Source organism: Pristiophorus japonicus, chromosome 7 (genome assembly GCF_044704955.1).
Source record: "Pristiophorus japonicus isolate sPriJap1 chromosome 7, sPriJap1.hap1, whole genome shotgun sequence".
Taxonomy (NCBI): domain Eukaryota; kingdom Metazoa; phylum Chordata; class Chondrichthyes; family Pristiophoridae; genus Pristiophorus; species Pristiophorus japonicus.
This window is the reverse complement of record NC_091983.1, coordinates 91,062,821-91,082,032: the sequence shown is the minus strand read 5'-3', so window position 1 is coordinate 91,082,032 and position 19,212 is coordinate 91,062,821. Positions and strand designations below refer to the sequence as shown.

The 19,212-nt window shown below is 42.0% G+C and overlaps 2 protein-coding genes across 6 annotated transcripts in view; both read left to right on the top strand.

Annotated features, from left to right (window-relative positions):
• The window catches only part of asxl2 (ASXL transcriptional regulator 2), a 311,793-nt gene that overhangs the window by 67,149 nt on the left and 225,432 nt on the right, over positions 1-19,212 (top strand). Inside the window, exon 1 of one of the 5 annotated variants that reach the window (XM_070885126.1) lies at positions 12,889-12,978. The exons of the other annotated variants lie outside the window; for them this stretch is intronic. The gene's annotated coding sequence lies outside the window, so the exon portion shown is untranslated. Of the gene's footprint in view, positions 1-12,888; positions 12,979-19,212 lie in introns of those variants that run through there. 5 annotated transcript variants of the gene reach the window in all.
• Positions 1-19,212, top strand: part of LOC139267196 (uncharacterized) — an 87,813-nt gene that overhangs the window by 66,883 nt on the left and 1,718 nt on the right. The window lies entirely within an intron of this gene.

The window sequence follows — 19,212 nt, the reverse complement described above, 5'->3', positions numbered from 1 at the left end:
AAATGCTGGAAATCTCAGTGGGTCAGGCAGCATCTGTGAATGCTGGCACTCTGATATCTGCATCCTCAGAGTCCTGCACTGTTCCAATGAAGCTCAACACAAGCTCGAGGAACAGAACCACATCTTTTGTTCAGGCACTTTACAGCTTTCTGAACTCAACATAGAGTTCAACAATTTCAGACCTTAACCTCTGCCCACATTTTGCTCTGATGTATTTTTTTCTCTTTGTCTCCAATAGCAGCTGATAATTATCCTGCCATTCACACCCTATCTAAACTAATCTTTTTCTAACTTCTGCTATTACCATCTCAAGTTGGCCCATCATCCCTTTTGTTTCTCAAATCTCTTCTGCCTTCCACCCTATCACAGACCTTCCCTTTTGTTCTTTCCTCCCCTCCCCCTTTCAGTGCTCCTTTAAGAATTTGTTCATTTCGAACATTCACCAGTTCTGATGAAGGGTCATCGCCCGAAACGTTAATTCTGCTTCTCACCGCAGATGCTGCCTGACCCGCTGAGATTTCCAGCAGTTTTTGTGTCTATATTTGAATTTAACTTGCCCTGTCATTGAGGAACAGTATTGAAATCACACAAATAGATGTTGAGCTATTTAGCCAATACAAATTGTAAGATGTCATACTAAAACTGAATAGTGCTCTGATCAGACCAGACCTTCAGTACATTTTGAGTTTGATAGTTGAGATGCAAAAGTGAGATTGAACCCCTGGAATTATTACAGAGAAAAACCATGAGACTGACCCCAGTGTCAGAGCACTGAATTGTGAGGAAACACTGGAAAATCTGGGTTAACTGGTTTCTAAATGAGGTGTCTAAGGAGATATTTAAAATAGTAAACAAGGTAGAAGGCTAAATTTGGAACACTGCTTCAAGTGAAACAGTGACTGTAGAACTAGGTCAGGTTCATTCTAGCAAAATTCAAATTTAATATGTTGGGAATTATTTCACAAAGAATGATTTGTGAGTTGGATTTTGAAAGCAAAACTCCAGGGGTTAGAATTTCGACGACTTTGTGACCGGGTTTACACCGCAATTTGACTCCCCGCGGTGAAAACCCGGTCGGCGGGATCTTCAGGCGGCACTTCCATGTAGCACCGGGGAGAGAAGCGCCGACATGCAACACCACAAATAGCATATGCGATAGATTTTTGGCTCTATCTCGGGACCCGTATTCTGCGCCCAGAATACTGACAGGGTCAAACCTGCGGTGCAGCCCTGCCAGCAGCGGTAAGTATGAAGACCTACAAAAAAAAAAGTTTTAATAAATTTTTCAGCAATTTAGTAGGTAAGGGTCTTATGAATGTTTTATTTGCAATTTTTTGTTTCTCCCCCCCCCCCTCCCCCCCCCAAGGCCTCTCTCACAGCGCTATCGGCCTCGGGCCAAAGTTGGCAAAATTCGCGGTTTGTGCCATGAATCCTCGTGCAACGCCGATTTTTACATGCAATTAAAGGCCGAAAAGCGGGCCTAAAAACGGTAGCAAAGCGAAAACAGCAATTTTGGAGTAAAACTACCATTTTCACTGAAAACCGAAATTCTATCCCCAGGAGTTATTTAAGAAACAGTTCCTCGTATGGTGGTGAGCAGGTTATTTCTGTACTGAGGAGTTAGGATAAGAAGAATGATCTTCCTAATCCTTGCCACTGCACCAAGACCGAGCTCGTGTGGTGGCTGGTGTGTAATGGCCACCACACATTAAAAAAATCCACGCGCAGGCATCTTCCATCCTTCAAGATGTAGTTCGGGACCTGGAATATCTGGTCCTTCATCGAAGCACCTGTGAACTCATCCCCTTTTGGCGTGGATGCAAGTCAACCTCGCTTCGAGGGCCTACTGCTGCTGCTGATGATGATATCCATTTGTATCTAATGAACTTCAAAACTTTGTTTATTTCTTAATTAACTGTTAATTTTGTGATTCACGTTCCATTTTGCTGCCTTTCATTTTGTAGCTGATTTACGCATCTTTTATTGTTATAATGCCTTTTCACAGCCTGACTGAGATGACCTTTGCAAATCATTCAGCACTTTTCATTTCTTCAGAGTTTTTCACAAAATCCATTCTGACATTAATACCCATTAGCTGCTCTTTGCATGAGAATTTAACATCTCCAATTCTTGATCTTTACCTGTTGTTCTCCCCTTTCTGCATGATTTTACTCAGTTCTATAAAGGGTCGCTTACCCTTTCTGACAAAGGGGAATGTTAATCTGTCTTTTCTCTTTTCAGATGCTGATAGACTTCCAATGTATTTCCAGTATTAGTTTTATTTTGGACTTTTAGAATTTGTAATTTTTTTTTGTCTTTCTCTTTGCTGATTGAGGTTTTGGCAATTAGTTTTGAGTTCCATAAACACACTAGCCTAGAAGTTAATAGCTGACATAAAGTTAACATGCTTGTATGCACCTTCCTCAGCACACTATTTTAATGGGGGAATGAATCCATATAAAATAAACCGGATCATGTCAGTGTTAAAATAGTAGAGGAATGTCATAAGAAGAAAGCATTTAAGTTTTGTCACTAATATCAGAAAAGGTCATTTCTAAGATGTTGTACTCGAGGACACGTGGTTACATGATGTAATTCCGGCTGTCAAAAAAGAACCAAAACAAGAATTGGAGAATTATGCACTAGCTTAGACCAACATCAGTAGAGAGAAAATGCCTTGTGAGCATTTTACAGGAAGCTGTTAAGGTTCATCCAAAGAGCATAGCGACAGTACGGGTTAGCGTGGATTTAGAAGCAAAGGTTCACGGCTCACTAAGCTGCTGGAATTCTTTGAGGAAGTAACACAGTTGATGGAGGAGGGCTGTACAATGGATATAATTGAGTTGGATTTTCAAAGGCCATTTGATAAAGATCTTAATCTGAAGATTTTGAAGAAAATGAAATTAATGACATTATCCAGCTGGATTGAAAGCCCGTCTTTATAATTGAAAGCATAGTTAGCTGTGTAACTTGTAGAGTTTTACATTTTTGGAAGAACAAATAGTAATCGTAACTTGAAGCAGGAAAAAATACAAGAGCACAAAAGTGACATCATAAGTATAGTTAGGACAAATGTGCATTAAAAACAAGTGTATGTTTTCTGCCCACATTTATTGGCATTGAAGTGTATGTTATGTGTATCTTTTAAGACATTTCTATTTTCCTCCTGTCTCGTACCCACCCTCAGAGCCTCATGTTAACAGGCACAGTACAAAGTGCAGAATGGTAAGAGTAGAGTTTGTATGAATTAAAATTTTGATTATCGTTCAGACTAGAGCTCCAAACCTGGAGCTTGACTTGAAAGGTGAAATTTAAGTGATCACAGTGGTGAAACCGTACAAAACAGCAGTGGGAAAGAGTCTGCCAGTTCTTAAACTTACCTATCTGTGGCTGATTTCTTAAAATTTGAATTTGCTACAGTTGGGGGTAAAAGGGGGATCCCAGATGTTGTGGTGAACATGGTCATATTTTACTGTCGTACAACAGATGATACATTCCTGACATTATGGTCGGAAAATTGTGGGATTGCAAATACTTTGGTGTATGTAGTCGTAATCAAGTGAAGTAAAAACATCAATTAGGTCAGTGATTATCTGTAAAGAGAAAAGATGAATTAGTATTTCAGATATACACCCATCATTAGAACTGAAGACTAAACGTTAAGCAAGCATTTTCTTAATTTATTTTTAAAATGAGAGAAAAAAGGGAGTGGGGGGGAAAAGAACACTATTGGAATCACAAAGGAGTTAATGATCTGCAGATTACCTAATAGAAAACTGTTAGATATTTTGAAAATTGTCAGAGAAGCTATGCAAATATATTAAAGGAAGAAAGGAATGTGGAAGTAGCTGTGGTGAAAAGACCTGGGAGAGGCCCACACAGATAAAAGGTAAGATAATGGGAAAATTGGAGAAAGAAAAAAAAACCTGCAAATGCAAGAGGTCGGAAATGAGAAGAGAAAAGGCTGGAAAAATGCAGTGGTTTCTGAATAGGGAAAATGTAGGCCAACACTGTGGATGCAGACCTCCCCCAGACAGCACTTACGGGTCTACACCTGAAATATCAATCCTACTCTCATGCAATGACACGTCAACCCCACATTAGAGCAATGCAGAATGCCCAGTAGAAAGATGAGCTGTCAACCCTGAAATTCTTGTAGTGGGATAGAGTGAAACACAGGATTTCTGCCTGGAGAGCACCAGGAATTCAGGATGGAACTTGATTCTTTTCCATTTGCAGGTACCTTTAAATTCTGGCTGGGGGTAGACAATAGATCTTCTGCCCTCCCACCATTCAGTGGTGTGTCTGAGGAGTTCCCAGGCTTTCCTGGGAAATACCACCCATTCCAACCTCACAAATCCTCAGCAGGTTTCAAGCCAGCTGACAGCTGGGGTGAGCACTGCTAAAGCTCCAGAAATGTCTGAGAGAAAGGCTCAAAAATTGTTACCGTGGGATCAAAAAATTAACTTCCTACTTTTCTTTAATCCAGGAGTTGCTCTCGGGTGCCCCTGTCTGAGTGGCTCGGTGCAGCTTCGACATTGGCCAGCAGATTGGGGCAGGCATCTTTGATTTGCTCTTGCATTTAAATTTAAATGTTGTTGGAGGCAGTGGGCTTCTATTAGATGTCTATGGAAATCCAGAGGCAGGTTGACATTTCGGGTGTTGGCCCACAGTGCAGGCAAGAGGAAGAGAGAGCAAGAGAGAGAAGGGAAGAGTCTGAGATGGACCATTTAAAGGTCAGGAATGGGTGGAAATTAGAAGCAAAGTTAAAGATATTTTCAAGATCACAGTGAGAGCTGGAAGCAAAAACCAACATTACTCATCAGTGTAATAGGAAGCGGTGAACAAGGGGAACCTGAGTAGTATTGAAACAAAGAATGTTCTGCATAGCCTACAAAAGGACAAGTAGAGCTAGGTCTCCCATAGCAACATCTTTTATTTGGAGTAAGTGAGTAGAGTGAAAGGAATTTATTCTTTCAGCCAAGCAGGGGAGAATGGTGACTTTTTGGGCTGCTGTTCAAGAAAGGACGGCACATTTATCCCATAGCAGGTCATTTTCCGGGAGGTGCAAAATGGAGGTTTAAAGGAACCGTGCAAAGAAGATTTAGGCTGGAGAATTTGAAATAATCTTGGTAGAAGAGGCTGTCAAAGGAGCCATGTATGTAAAGGGTAAAGACTGTAAAGAGGGAGGGAGAGGGAGAATAGTGAAGATATGAAGAAATTAATTTAGTGGGATAGGAAAAGGCTGAAACGATTGGTGTGTCACATCTGCAGAATACAGCATTGATATCAGTGACCGCCAGTCTTGAACAATGCTGTTTCCCAAAAGCTACTGTTTTTTAACAGGAGAAGAATTAAGTTGTGTGTTGCTCTTACCCCATCAAGTCTCTGGATACTTGAAGTTACCCATTATTATTGCCCTGTTACTGCATTTTTCTCCAACTTATCTCCATATCTCTTTCCCATTTTTGTTTGATTTATAATGGCCTAGAAATCCCGGTCGAAGGCTTCCTGCGGGTGCTCGACAGAAAAAGGAAAAAAAAGATCCACACCTACCTGTTCCTGCTGCGCCTATCAGCGATCCCAGTCCTGAGGCTTCCTCTCCTTGCGCATCGGAGCGCGTGCACATCGGGACATTCATTAGCTGGAGCTGGAGTCACATGGCTCTGGGCAGCCAATCCAGGTGCAGTATTTTCTCATTCATAATAATGGGAACTCCGTAAGTAGGAGTTATCATTATGATGATTGAGAAACACCACCCCCCTGCCCCCCCAACACCCAAACACAAATAAAAAATAGAAAACACACCATATATTTAAGATTCATTTAAATTAAAGTTAATAAATGTCTTAAAAAATATATATATTTCCGATTTAAAAAAAAAAAAGTTTAAAAATTATGGTTTAAAATAAACTTACCTTAGTGGGCAGAGTTTTTAACATTAAAATGTGTTTTTAAAATGTTATTTGACTGTTTTTGTATGATTTAAAACTCTTGCACCTGTAAAAGTAGGCTATCCGCCTGCTTTAACTAAGGGCAAGAGTTTTCAGGACATCCGCTGGGTAAGCTAGGAGTAAATACCGCAATCTTGCCCATGCGAATGTCCTGGCTGTGAGGATATGGACAATCTGTCAAGCCAGAGCTTGACTGATCGGAAAAGCTGGTTTTCAGTGCATGCGCATTGTGCGCTGAAAAACGACTTTTTCGGGGCCGGGCCCAGGGAGACCGGGATTTCGGGCCATTATACTTCCAATAGAGTCATTTATAATATTACAATCTAACTATTTAGATGAGATATTTGGGACTCTAAAACATATGGGATTGGGACAATTTAGATTGTTTGTCTCAAATCTTTTTATAAGCCTAAGCTTTCTGCCAAGCTGAAGATGTGCATGGTGCTGTGTTTTAGGTGACCTATGCTTCACCTCCCTGACCAGGTGCACCAGCTGGTGCAATGGGAAGGGGGGGGTCAGGTAGTGGATCCTCTTACAGAATCTTACCGTACTGGGAGAGCAGAGCTTGCGCAAGCATGGATGACTGGAACCTGCTACGGTTGCCAGTCTGCCAGGATTAACCTGGAATGTCCTGGAATTAAAGATTAATCCCTTGGACACTGCTGCGAGCAACCCAAGCGAAATAGCATTGGGGCATTTTATAAAAATATGTTTTGCTCATTTTCTTAAAACAGTTTTGTTAGTTACAAAAATATTGGAAATGATGGTAAAAAAGGAATGTTTGACTGGGAAGGGCAGTTGAAGGTGGGAGGTCAGGTGATGAAACCTCCAGAATTACATCCAACCAGAGTTGGCAACTCTAGATCCTGTACGAATGACTGCTCTCATTTGTAAAGTTTATTACTACAATGTGGGTGGGGTTCACTGATCTTGAGCTGAATCTGGGAACACCTGAAACTACAAATTACCCACTGAGCAGCCAGGCTTTCAATTTGAATGCACAGGGAATATGCTTTCTGGCACAATATCAAATTAAAAGTTATGTTGTGGACTCTAGACATTTCACTTCTTCCAAAGCAACCATGTCAGAGTATTAGGCACTGCTGTTGTATTCAGCATGGCGTGTTAGATTAACTGTGGAAGACAATCTATCTCCCTAGTCTACTTTATGTTTCTAGTCTATGTGTTAATTTTTTTAAAATTTGTTTTTAGCTTCCATTATTACTTACTTTCTTTTCCTGCCTCACACATCCTTTTGTCCATTTTAGATGTGAAAACAACACATTTAAAAATATATGTAATGGACTGCACAATAGCTTTAGAGGCAATTTTGGATCCACATACTTTAGATGTATACATAAGTAATAGGGTTGGCACCAGTAAATCTTTAATCTGTGAGTAATATCAGGTACATGGCAGCTCCTGCAACTTGTTTCTACCAGCTCAAGGATATTTTATTTCCAATTGTGGGCCCTTGTTCTTCCTGCAGCACTTGTCATTCCTGCCATTGCTGCTGCAAAGCAAGCTGTTGGAAAGTAAGCAAGCAAGAGCAGCCACGGATGACTCTTGATTGTAGTTTTCCCTGGCATCTTGGAGAGGATTGAGTAGGAGAGAGATACAACTGAGAGGTAGAAGTTGAGCTCCATTGGGCAGCCTGGCAAGCTCTGCTCAGCCCTTTGCAGGTGCCTTTTTGTCCGACAAGTTCGAAGATTGGGCGAGTCATTTTATCCATCTTGAAAGGATGAAAGGCTGAGGGAACCCATCCAGGATTTGAAAACTGAAGTACTTTCTGCCCAGAATTTAATACTCAATGGAGCATGTTATCTGTTCATCTGCGCACACCCTGTTTCAGAGCAGAATGGCTGAGATCAGGACCTTGATGGGTCAAGGAGGGGTCACAAAAATGAATCCCCTTTCAACCATCTGCAATGCAACAGTTATGGATATCCAGAACTCCCACTATACCTGTTGTATCAAATTATTTTTAACTACTCCATTTACTTTTCATACAGTACTGACCTTTTCCCTGTGGAACTTTCCTGGGCCTTGTAAGTTCTGTATATTTGAATCTCAGGCAAACTTTGACTTTGATATTTGGCTTCAGGCCTGCAGCAAGACGTAATGAAGTGGAAAAGCTGCCAGTGCTATCATTTCTTCTTGTACGTGCGGTTCCAAGGTTCTTTCATCAATGATTAACTTTAGTTTGCTCATTTCGTTTTTAAACTTTTATCACTTCCCTTCCACTGTCACATGCGCACGAACAAATGTACGTAGCTCAGAATGGCAGTACGAGTAATGCTGCAGTTTCTCAACAGTCATTAATGGGAACACTTGTAAGTTTGTATGTTCCTGGCACCGTATTCCTGAATCACCAACTGAAACGGCATGGAGTACCATCCTGCATTCAGAAAATTAGCATAAGGTAAATGAACTTTCTGACGAAGTTTGCTCAATTGAATACTGACAGAAACAAATGATAGATCTTGCAAACTATGCAAAATGACTTTTCATCTTATTTGGAACAATTAAAAATGGATTGTTCTTTACTACGAAAATGATAATTGAACTTTGACTCACATTTTCTCCCCTTTTCTCTGGATTTTGCTGACTTATTGGCCTCTATATTTATGGTGGGGCGGGAATGGTGCACGGGAGACCGGTAGCGGGCGACGAACCCAGCAAGTTTGTGGATGTGGAGGTCCTGTCAATCTTAACTTATTTGAATAAATATTTCCAGAGTCCCACCTGGCAACCAGAGAATTAGTGGGTGCAGGGAATTCCCTAGCTTCTCAAGAGGGGGGGGAAATGCAGGAGTTTCCTCAACCAAAAATCGTTGGAATGTTGAGGCTGGGGAGGCCCAAGGACTCCTTAAGGGACCTGAGGGAGCACTCCTGCTCCTCATGGCCCACAGGAAGTTCAAAGAAAGGTAAAGTTTTAAGACTTACTTTAGCCTCTTTTTAGGATTTTAACCCCTCGCCCAACCCTTTCCTGCCCATATAGGTGGTGGGAGGGGGCGGTTACAGACACTGTTTGCCTTACAGCACTTTGGCTATTTGACTATTCTTCATGTGCAACTCTGCAAGAGCATCAGCAGACTATTCAAACATGGAATCCATTTTGTTGAGCCTTATTGTGTCTTCACGTCCTCCAAACCTACTCACTTTCCAGCAGGGACTCACTGGATTGTAATCAGAAGCAGAAACACTAACCTTTCCTCTTCTTAGTCTAGCAATCTCAAGACAATCGCACTGTCCCACTACCATTCTGACTGTTTAAAAGTACATGGGGTTATTTTGGTGAGAGGGTGAAAACAGGTGCTAAATGGGTGCCACTAAGACACGCCTGTTTGAAAGTCTAGTTTTAGCATGCAATTTTGGTCCTAATTGCTGATTACAATAATTTGAACTTGCCTGAAGGTGCTAACGCAGACAGCCTCAGGTTTAGCACTCAAACGCTGTTACAAGGAATTTCTGTGGAGCAGTATATATGGGCTCCATGGACCTACTTCCACTGAAGGTATCGAGTGTGCTGGCTGATGCACAGCGACAGGTTTCAGGATGACGCGGCACTTGTAGTCCTGGTGGAGGAGATCCAGAGGAGGAGGAGGAGGGATATCCTGTCATCTCATTGGCAGTTCCTCGGCGTCTAGGATGACTTGCTTCCATTCTAAAAGTTAGTTCTCAGGTGACTGAAGAGTCCAATGCGGGACAGACAGTGTTTGAAGGAAAGGGTGATCGGGGAGCCTGGTTGATGCACGCTCCTTCCGCTGTCTACGATTGGTTTCTGCTTGCTCTTGGCGATGAGACTCGAGGTGCTCGGCGCCCTCCCAGATGCTCTTCCTCCACTTTGAGCGGTCTTGGGACAGGGATTCCCAGGTGTCGATGAGGATGTTGCACTTTATCAAGGATGCTTTTTGGGTGTCCTTGAAGCGTTTCCTCTGCCCACCTGGGGCTTGCTTGCCGTGTAGGAGTTCCAAGTAGAGCGCTTGCTTTGGAGTCTCGTGTCGGGCGTGCAGAAGATGTGGCCTGCCCAACAGAACTGATCGAGCATGGTCAGTGTTTCGATGCTGGGGATGTTGCCCTGAGCAAGAACACTAACGTTGGTGCATCTGTCCTCCCAGGGGATTTGTCGGATCTTGCGGAGGCATCGTTGGTATTTCTCCAGCGACTTGAGGTGTCTACTGCACATGATCCATATCTCTCAGCCATACAGGAGGGCGGGTATTACTACAGCCCTGTAGACCATGAGTTTGGTGGTAGATTTGAGGGCCTGGTCTTCGAACACTCTTTTCCTCAGGCGGCCGAAGGCTGCACTGGCGCATTGCAGGCGGTGTTGAATCTCCTCACCAATGTTTGCTTTTGTTGATCAGAGGCTCCCGAGGTATGGGAAATGGTCCATGTTGTCCAGGGATGCGCCATGGATCTTGATGACTGGTGGGCAGTGCAGGGCAGCGAGGACAGGCTGGTGGAGGACCTTTGTCTTACGGATGTTTAGCATATGGCCCATGCTTTCGTACACCTCAGTAAATACGTCGACTATGTCCTGGAGTTCAGCCTCTGAATGTGCGCAGACGTAGGCGTCGTCCGCGTACTGTAGCTCGATGACAGAGGTCGGGGTGGTCTTGGACGTGGCCTGGAGACGGCAAAGTTTGAACAGCTTCCCACTGGTTCTGTAGTTTAGTTCCACTCCAGCGGGGAGCTTGTTGACTGTGAGGTGGAGCATGACTACGAGGAAGATTGCGAAGAGGGTTGGGGCGATGACGCAGCCCTGTTTGACCCCGGTCCGGATGTGGATTGGGTCTGTGATGGATCCGTTGGTAAGGATCACGGCCTGCGTCCTCGACCAGGCCAACATCCCCAGCATTGAAGCACTGACCACACTTGATCAGCTCCGCTGGGCAGGCCACATTGTCCGCATGCCAGACACGAGACTCCCAAAGCAAGTGCTTTACTCGAAACTCCTTCATGGAAAACGAGCCAAAGGTGGACAGAGGAAACGTTACAAGGACACCCTCAAAGCCTCCCTGATAAAGTGCAACATTCCCACCGACACCTGGGACTCCCTGGCCAAAGACGGCCCTAAGTGGAGGAAGTGCATCCGGGAGGACGCTGAGCGCCTCGAGCCTCATCGCCGAGTGCATGCAGAAAACAAGCACAGGCAGCGGAAAGAACGTGCGGCTAACATGTCTCACCCTCTTTTACCCTCAATGACTGTCTGTACCACCTGTGGCAGGACTGTGGCTCTCCTATTGGACTGTTCAGCCACCTAAGGACTCATTCTAAGAGTGGAAGCAAATCTTCCTTGATTCCGAGGGACTGCCTATGATGATGATGTACATGGTCCACGTCTCTGAGCCATATATGTTAGCTGGGATATCCTGTACTTGCAAGGGGGAAGGAGTCTACCTCACCCTCCTGCCTCTCTCTCCTGCAACAGCTGGTGCTGCTCTGCCTGGCCTCATGCCTTCCTCCCATTCCTCCTGCAGACCAAGGGAGATTTCTTAGAGGGACAAATGGCGTGCAGCCACACAAGATTGAGTCCCCAAGATGCCCATGACCAAGCATTCCCTTTCTCCTGCTGACTCCTATAAGGTAGATTAGCACAGCACTCACTTTTTGTGTGAAATCCTCAGAGAATTTCCAGAATAAATGTTGTTAAAGTGCTGGTGAAGTCTTGACAACTTGACCCAGAAAGTCTCCGATGTGTTTCAAAAATTCTCTTCAAACCTCCAGCAGCAGGTGATCAGAAAAAGGTTATATACCTTTTAAGTAGCACTCTCAATCCTCAGCAACAACTTGTTTAGTCCCAATCAGCTGGTCGCTGTTCGGAGAGGCTGTTAGTTTAAGTGCTAGCCACCAAAAGGTTGTGCAGCCTCGTTAATGAGTTCCAGCAGGCAATTTAACTGGCAGTCAGGTCCTTAACTTTCCTCGGGCAGCCGTTCACCAAGATGGCATCTTGCACTAAACGCAGGCGAGACCAGCGTTACAGCTCCAGACCCCACCTTCACCACCTCGAAGACTCTTTTAGCACCTGAAGGAGCCATCAAATCACATCACATGTCTTTCTAAAATAAAGAGCGCCCCACCCCAACTGTGTTATACACCATTCAGATGCCAGAGTTAGTACAGTAGCTGGCTACCAGGCGATTCTATTGCATGATTTTTAAAGATGTATTTTCCTCTTCTTTCTGGGAAGTTCCTGGTCTCTGATTGACTTAATATTATCAGCCTACGTATGGGGAATTGAGGGGAGATACCCATGTCCTACCATTGCCATAGTGTGTCTGTACAACTAGCACTTGTTTTGCTTGAAATTTGAGTTTGCTTTGAAAATCAACCAGAAATTAGTTTAAAGTCTAAGTGAATCTTTGCACAATCCCTTAACAATAGATACAGTCTCCTTAATAAGAACAACATATTGTCAAAACAAGTCAGCATTTACGTATATGGGGTTGTTTACCATGTTCCGAGCTTTTCTGCTCCACTGAACAATAGTGGATTAAACATCTGGAAAAAGATGCTTGAACCACACGCAAGTTGAATTGTAATTTCCCTTAATCGCAGCTGCAAAATTGTTTTCAAATGCAGCCTTTTAAAGTTGAGTATTTCTAAGTCTGCGGCTGATAGCTTTCCATGCTGCAGTCTCGAGGCTGCTTCAGTAACTTGTATCTGTAATTTGAGACAGAAGTTTGTTTTAGTGACTACTCAACAGATGGAAGCTGGATTTGGAGGACCCGCTGTACGATCTTTTCCTCAAACAATGCAGCCTAAATTGTCTTGTTTCTCAATCAGTTGCCTAGCCATCAGGAAGATGAGATGTTTGAAGGACACCAGGTTTTGCTTTTAGTGCTTTTTTTCACGGAGATTCAAAAAAAAAACCCAGAAAAACAACAGGCGCCTGGAAAGCTGCCAGCAGCAACACTAAAACGCTCAGAAAAACAAAAGGGCTTCGAGGACGCAGTGTGCTGCTGGTGTAATGCTACAAATTTGGAAAGCTTGCTATTGTCAGCAGCACTTTCCCACAGGTTGGTAAATAAAGTTTTAAAGGATTGATATCTCACTATATAATTTGATAGTGTAATCAAGTCAATTTAACCTTTTGTGGACTGTACTCTTTCTATCTCGCATAATGAATTTAATAGTGACAGGGATGGGAATGATGCAAATTCAGAATTTTCCATTTTATTTGGCCTTTACTATAAAATGAAGACCTGTCTCATGTCTACAAAGTAGTTTTCATTATGATCTGTAACCTTGAGCATTTATGTGCCTTTAAAGAGTACTCTGTAAAGAATGATAAAATTGCATTTAAAGGTAGGATATATGATACACTGCACAATTCCAATTACCAGATAATGTTCTCTTTTATTCATTCATTTATTGCCCATCCACAGTGAAGAAAATGGTTAAATTGAACTGGCTGAAACTGGAGCAAAAGCAATCTGCAGTGGCCATGAATTGTACCACAGGGTACACTGTTATTTGGACTGTAAATAGGACAAAAAATGCAATCTGAGGAACATAAGTACTTATTTAGTAACAAAAAATGATTGTTTATGAATATAATTAGTCCCAATACATTTTATTGAAGGGAAAGGCAAATAAATAAATCACACAGGAGGTTCAAAGTAACTTCCGAATCTGAATTGGACCAATTAAAACTTCAGAATTTACCCAGTTTGAATCTATTTGGCCTGCGGAACCACCTTTACCTGCTCTGTGGAATATAAACACAGCTAAAGTGGTTATTCCTTGAGAAGGTGGTGGCGAACCGTAGCAGTCTGTGTGGTGAAGGGTAGTCCCACACTTTTTTTATAAGGGTTAAACATAATATTTGCCTTTGAATCTGGACCTTAATTCGGATTCTGCAGCAATCCAAGGAATAACCACTTTAGCTGTGTTTATATTCCACAGAGCAGGTAAAGGTGGTTCCGCAGGCCAAATAGATTCAAACTGGGTAAATTCTGAAGTTTTAATTGGTCCAATTCAGATTCAGAAGTTACTTTGAACCTCCTGTGTGATTTATTTATTTGCCTTTCCCTTCAATAAAATGTATTGGGACTAATTATATTCATAAACAATCATTTTTTGTTACTAAATAAATACTTATGTTCCTCAGATTGCATATTTTGTCCTATCCAAATAACAGTGTACCCTGTGGTACAATTCGTGGCCACTGCAGATTGCTTTTGCTCCAGTTTCAGCCAGTTCAATTTAACCATTTTCTTCACTGTGGTATCATTATTGTATCTATTTGTGCAGTTAACTTGTATGCCCCCCTTCGCCCCCAATTAGGATCATCTCTTTGTAAACCTTGCTATTCAATTTGTTAATATCTTGGTATTTCACAACCATTCAAAACTCAGGACCAAAAAAAAGCTGAATGTAGTTTAGTAACAAATGACTGAGATAAGATATATGTGATTGTAATGATGAAGAGGAAGCTCTGTCATGGAAGTTTGCGGGAGAACAGCTGAATATCTGGGTACCATTATTCCCACAGTGTCACTGCAAATGAAATCGTGACACATATCGATGTTTATTGTGTAACCGTGCTGGGTGTTGAGTTTTCAAAGATTGTTTAATAATAACCACCATAAGTGATCTACAGATGTTCATTTTATGACTGCTGAATAGGAATTAACTACATTTTCTATTTCGCGTTAATATCGGGCTTGGAAAGTATCAATCAATACAATACAGAATGCTACATGATGGTTCACAATCTTATTTAATTGCAATAAATTACCATATTAGAATACAATGGAGTTACATCAAAGTAGACAAATCTGTATATTACTTGATATGTATTGGTGCAGATTCTGAATCGGTTACTATGGCTTAAATAAATTGAAATGTTTCTCGTTAAAAATGCAATCAGAATGTTTTGGTGTAGCTCATTATGGCACTGTGCACTGACCAATTTGGATGATGTTTTGTAGATCATTGCGATATGTCAAACATTTATGAATGGGTTTTGAAAACATGGGAAGATTGTAGTGTTTTGTTTTTTTCATCACTATTTTTCATTGCCTTCCTCTCCTTGCTGGGATACAATTCCACAGGTGCTTGTCACTGTCCCTGCCCAAGTGGCCATCATTTGTGTGCGAGCCTAAACAGTGTTAGTGGGCTATTAAACCATGGGATGGGTGGGGAACATCACAGCCAAGCCCAAACTTGTCTTCATCTGACATTTGTACACACACATTTCCAGCTGGTGATCAGGAACTCTGGTTGATTTTCTCCTTTGTAATTCATGGGGCACTGACACTGATGTCATCTAGTTGCCACCTCCAATGAGATCAGCTAACTTGGCAAAGACCAGACTCAAACCTCCCACCTTCCAGGTTCAGTGGTGTTGAACTTTCATCATATCTAAATAATGCAGTCAACAAATGAAATGATTTTTTAAAATGCACCCAGGAATTGCATCCTGAAGCGGACAGGAAGTGATGAACAATACTTTAGGGAAGAACTGCAATACTCTAAGAAACACATTGAGTTTCTGGCTGGAGTAGTTGTATTCAGTTGCGAACAAACTGAACCTGACCGTGAATCTTGACTAAGGATGCAATCAAAAATAAGCCTGTAGTTACTTTGCTGTGTTTGATCCGTGACTCAATCTATTACTCTGCATTGCAATTGAAATGTTTGTGTTTACTTCTCTAAAGCCAACATTCATTCATTCTTGTTCCTGCTGAGAGCTGCGTGTATAACAGAATTGAATTGTGAAACAGATGAACTGGTCATTCACCTCAATGTGAGTTCAGAATGGCAGAATGACATAAAAGCGGCGTATTGCGTGAAGTCTTTTGAGACATTTTGCATGATTAAGGCACTTAATAAATGCAAGTATTTGTAGCTTCTATGGCCACAGGAATTCTGTAGACCACTAATTGTCAGTGAATCACTTCAGATCTCTTGGGAACCAGTTTGTTCACAATCCTTGCAATTGGCAAGGATGTCAAGGTCTTCGACGGTTCAGAGGACATTTACTAGAATGGTACTGGGAATGAGGGAATTCAGTTATGTGGATAGACTGGCGAAGCTGGGGTTGTTCTCCTTAGAGCAGAGAAGGTTAACGGGAGATTTAGTAGAGGTGTTGAAATTTATGAACGGTTTTGCTAGAGTAAATAGAAGGAAAATGTTTTTGTTGGCAGGAGGATTGGTAACCAGAGAGGACAGATTTAAGAAAATAGGCAAAAGTACCAGAGGGGAGATGAGGAAATTTTTTTTTTTTTAAACCCAGCAAATTATGATGATCTGGAATGTGCTGCTTGAAAGGATGGAGGAAGCAGATTCAATAGTAACTTTCAAAAATGAATTGGATATCTACTCGAAAAGGAAAAATTGCAGGGGTATGGGAAAAGAGCAGGGAAGTGGGAATAATTAAATAGCGCTTACAAAGTGCCAACACAGGCACGATGGGTTGAATGGCCTCCTGTTCTGTAAGATTCTACCATGATCATTTTGTTATGTCTTAAACTTCTGTCCTTTCTGGTTGGATGCTCTAATCTATAAAGCAGATACTTGAAGTAAATCTCCATTGAATCCTGGGATGCCATTATCTGCCCCTGGGCAGCAGTGGGTTAGTTTGTAGTGACGATTAAAACTTAAAATGTGATTCAGTCCCTTTTTGTGAGGACAAGAATTTGAAATGTTTTTCTATCAACAAGTAAACATTTGCTGACTTAATTCTTAGTTTGTGTGGTGGACTTGATTCTAATTTGTATTTTGCATGTGCAATGTACTGTACATGAATGTCAACACATGCTGCAAAACCTTCTACTGATTGAGACCATTTTAGTTTTGTTTCTAAACTTGATTTTCCACACAGCTCTGTAAATATTTTGATAAAAGCTGGTGCAGCTTATAGTCAATATTCAAAGCCAATTTATGTAATTTAAATTCAGTCATACTGCAATAATGAACACGGGGCATTTGCATGTCTGTTTCAGGTTTCAACCTTGTATCTTTAACAAAACAATGACGAGCATGTTAAAACCCTTGATAGATGTGTATTTTCATTAGTACTGCAATAAACAAGACTCATCTGTTTTAAAATAGCTCACAACCTAATATTTGTACTTCACATGGTATTTATTGTGAGTATTACCAGGTGCTTCTATTTAGTATTACCTGTAAGATTAATATTGCTCCTCTTGTTGACGTTTAGTATGATTAGTAAAAATCCAAGATAGAGATTGTCAGGTTAAAAACAAATAATGCTAAGGCTTGGGATGTGTTCAGATCTGTCCACCACTTGTCCAAGGAAATTCTATTATCTTATGTCACCAACTTTTAAAAAGTGGTTACAGTACATGCAGACAGTACTTTATGGTATCATCCCTGGATGTCTTGTTGAAAATTTATTATACCCTGTACTTCAAAATGGATTTTATGTTAAATGAACTTTTCTCCTTGGCCTCTTTCAATTGTCTTAGTGGCACCCAGTGGAAGCAAAGCGTAGGAATAAACGGGTACTTTTCAGAATGGTAGGCAGTGACTAGTGGGGTACCACAAGGTTCAGTGCTGGGACCCCAGCTATTTACAATATACATGAATGATTTGGACAAAAGAATTGAATGTAATATCTCCAAGTTTGCAGATGACACTAAGCTGGGTGGATGCTAAGAGGTTAGGAAAAGGGGAGGTGCAACGAGACCTGTGTGTCATGGTACATCAGTCATTGAAAGTTGGCATGCAGGTGCAGCAGGTGGTGAAGAAGGCAAATGGCATGTTGGCCTTCATAGTGAGAGGATTTGAGTATAGGAGCAGATTTTCAGGCTCTTGGTGAGGCCACACCTTGAATACTGTGTACAGTTTTAGTCTCCTAATCTGAGGAAGGACATTCTTGCTATTGAGGGAGTGCAGCGAAGGTTCACCAGACTGATTCCTGGGATGGCAGGACTGACAAATGAAGAAAGACTAGATCGACTAGGCTTATATTCACTGGAATTTAGAAGAATGACAGGGGATCTCATGGAAACATATAAAATTCTGACGGGATTGGACAGGTTAGATGCTGGAAGAATGTTCCCGATGTTGAGGAAGTCCAGAACCAGGGGTCAGAGTCTAAGGATAAGGGGTAAGCCATTTAGGACCAACTTCTTCACTCGGAGAATTGTGAACCTGTGGAATTCTCTACCACAGAAAGTTGTTGAGTCCAGTTTGGTGGATATATTCAAAAGGGAGTTAGATGTGGCCCTTACGGCTAAAGGGATCAAGGGGGTATGGAGAAAAAGCAGGAATGGGGTACTGAAGTTGCATGATCAGCCATGATCATATTGAATGGTGGTGCAGGCTCGAACGGCCGAATGGCCTACTCCTGCAACTATTTTCTATGTTTCTATGTTTCCCTGCCCGGTCCCCATATAGTTTAAGAAACTGTCTATTTCTGTCTTAAATTTATTCAATGTCCCAGCTTCCACAGCTCTCTGAGGCAGCGAATTCCACAGATTTACAACCCTCTGAGAGAAGAAAGTTCTGCTCATCTCTGTTTTAAATGGGCGGCCCCTTATTCTAAGATCATGCCCTCGAGTTCTAGTCTCCCCCATCAGTGGAAACATCCTCTCTGCATCCACCTTGTCAAGCCCCCTCATAATCTTATACGTTTCGATAAGATCACCTCTCATTCTTCTGAATTCCAATGAGTCGAAGCCCAACCTACTCGATCTTTCCTCAGAAGTCAACCCCCTCATCTCCGGAATCAATCTAGTGAACCTTCTCTGAAATGCCTCCAAAGCAAGTATATCCTTTCGTAAATATGGAAACCAAAGCTGCACGCAGTATTCCAGGTGTGGCCTCACCAATACCCTGTATAGCTGTAGCAAGACTTCCCTGCTTTTATACTCCATCCCCTTTGCAATAAAGGCCAAGATTCCATTGGCCTTCCTGATCACTTGCTGTACCTGCATGCTATCCTTTTGTGTTTCATGCACAAGTACTCCCAGGTCCCGCTGTACTGCAGCACTTTGCAATCTTTCTCCATTTAAATAATAACTTGCTCTTTGATTTTTTTCTGACAAAGTGCATAACCTCACACTTTCCAACATTCTCAGCGTGTCTGGGTGTGGTGTGGTTGCTTTGGGAGGAAGGAGGGAGACTTTAGAGCTTGACAGCAAGTCGGCAAACAAAATTTATCTGTTACCAGCCACATATTTTATCGAATTTGGCCTATAATGGAGGGAAAGGAGGAGGCATCACAGCACGCTGTGGAGACTAACGCTGGAGAGAGCAGTGAGGTGGGAGAGGAGCAC